A 2659-nucleotide genomic window follows, 5' to 3' on the forward strand; every position below is an offset into this window, starting at 1 on the left:
TAATAAAAAAAAAAAATACTTTTTGAAAACAGTCTCTATAATACTAGAGCACTGCCTTTCCAAGTGTCTCTCATTTAAATTATGAAATTGTCACCCCTGTGAATGTCTTTCCTTGGCCTAGACCACTAGTACCATTGTAAGAGAGATTAGGTGAGCAGAAAGCACGATTTTCTATCATTTTAAAGATGAAACAAGGCAGCCAACAATTAATTTACTTGTCCAAAGACAATGAAAGGAACTGCTGCAGTGCTCAGAATCTCAGATTTACATTTCTCTTAGCAGAGTTCACAGTATCTGCTTAGTAAGCCTGTCAGTTTCTCCTTCAGCAGAAGGGAGGGAAACCAATTGGTCTTGTTTCCTCCTTATTTATCATGGTTCCAAAGACAATGAAAGGAACTGCTGCAGTGCTCAGAATCTCAGATTTACATTTCTCTTAGCAGAGTTCACAGTATCTGCTTAGTAAGCCTGTCAGTTTCTCCTTCAGCAGAAGGGAGGGAAACCAATTGGTCTTGTTTCCTCCTTTTTTATCATGGTTCCCCCCCCCCCGATAATGTGGACGTCAACAATGGGCTTTGTGCACACTATACAAGCCTATAAACTATACTATGCCTAAGCCTGGGGATAAACTTAGTTTTTGGAAAAAAAATTAAAGACAAACTGACATTGTACACCCCTAATAGGATAAACTGATAATGGAATATCAATTGTATAATACTGCTGCAAAGGTAATTAACCTGAATATAATGTTAAGACGCAACTAGACAAATCCTTACTGAGACAGTCTGCAAAGCAACTGACGTGGACTTTAGAAAGTATCAATATCATGAAAGAGGAAAAATAGTCTGGGCAACTGTTTTAGATTCAAAGAGACTAAAGAGACTTTACAAGTACATGCAAAGCTGATTCTCAGTAGATCTTGGATTTGGAAAAAAGATACTGATAAAAAAAATTAATTAAAAATAAATTTAAAAAAAACCTGCTTGAGACAACTAGGAAAATTTGAATATGGCCTATATGTTATATAGTGGTTTTATATTACTCATAAATTATTCAGGAGAATGTCTTTGTTTTCACAAGATACAGCCGAAAGTATTCAAGGGTGAAAGGTCATGAGGCCTTCAAACTCTCAAATGCTATGGCAAACTAAATAAGTAAACATGGGGGAAGTGAAAGAGAAAGCAAAAAGCACATTTGGTAAAAATTCTAACAGGAAAATTCAGCTGAAGAGCACATGGGTTTTCATTGCACTATTCTCACTTTCTTTTTAAAATTGTTTTTCTTTAGAACAATTTTTTGTATAGAACTTGTGCATGTACATGATGAGAGACAGAGAGAAAGAAAGGAGCCCCTCCATAATTATGCCAAGCTCCCCTTCCTCCAGCCAGACCTGGGCCACTTGCACATGTGCCCTGTGTGTTAGACTGATCCAGCCGGGGATTCAAACCATGGCTGCCATGTGGACCCCACATGCTCTCTAGGAGTTCATTATCACTGTGCCACAGAGCCAGCCCACAACGTCTCTTCTAAGTTTGAAGTTTAAAAAACACGTTTGAGAGACCAGAAGGTGGTATAATGGTAATATAAATGGACCCACATGCAAAGGTCCTGGGTTCATGTCCCAGGACCTTCCTAACCACACTAGGCACACTTGCCCAGGATCTAGGCCAACTGAGACTGCTGGGGGTGAATTGTTTTATGAGGACCCTGTTAGGGTTCTCTCTCTCTCTCTCTCTCTCTCTCTCTCTCTCTCTCTCTCTCTCTCTCCCTCCTGCTCGTGAAATAAAGAAATAAGATTTAAAAAAAAAAAAAATTGAGCCCGGGCTGGGCGGCACCACTGGTTCGTCTACCCTTCCCCTCAGACACCTCCTTTCAACCTTGTCCACCGGTGGGCTCGCGCCCCCGGCCCCGGCTCCCCCCACCCCCCCCGTTCATGCGGCAGCTCTCTCCCCTCCATCCCTCCCTACCAAATCCCAGAGCTCGCCATGGCTTTACTCACCGTGGCCGCGGGGCTCTTGGGAGCCAAGGTGACCAACTAGGAGAGGGAGCGCGCTGTCCCAGGGTGGGGCTGAGGCGACCGCAGGCCTTCTAGCGCCCCGGGGTCTCCCTCCCTCACCGCGCGCACCCCTCCGCGCCTTAAAGGGACCCTGCCCTGGGCCGTCTGCTAATCCTGCGTGCAGCTCCCAGGACCATGTACTGCGCTGCCCTTCCGGCCCCTGCGGGTGAGGGGAATACTGCCTGAGCCCGCTTGTGGTCTCGGGCAGGGCGCGTAGCAAGGCCTGACCTTCCTGTCATCCCGTGTGTCTTAGAATGCATCCTGTCTTGTTCTTGCTGCCCAACATACCAGTGCTTCTTCCGCGGTTTTGAAAGACGTATTGGCTGACCTGATACCTAAGGAACAGGCCAGAATTAAGACCTTCAGGCAACAACATGGCAAGACAGTGGTGGGCCAAATAACTGTGGATATGATGTATGGTGGCATGAGGGGCATGAAGCGATTGGGGTATGAAACATCAGTTCTCGATCCTGATGAGGGCCTCCGTTTCCGAGGGCATAGTATCCCTGAGTGCCAGAAGCTGTTGCCCAAGGCTAAGGGTGGGGAAGAACCCCTGCCTGAGGGCTTATTTTGGCTACTTGTAACTGGACATATCCCAACTGCTGA

General features: G+C 45.7%; 1 pseudogene; it reads left to right on the forward strand.

Moving 5' to 3' along the window:
* The first annotated feature begins 1982 nt into the window (after positions 1-1982).
* The window catches only part of LOC102481479 (citrate synthase, mitochondrial-like), a 1670-nt pseudogene continuing 993 nt past the window's right edge, over positions 1983-2659 (forward strand).

The sequence above is a fragment of the Tupaia chinensis genome, unplaced genomic scaffold, assembly GCF_000334495.1.
Source record: "Tupaia chinensis unplaced genomic scaffold, TupChi_1.0 Scaffold000094_1, whole genome shotgun sequence".
NCBI lineage: Eukaryota > Metazoa > Chordata > Mammalia > Scandentia > Tupaiidae > Tupaia > Tupaia belangeri.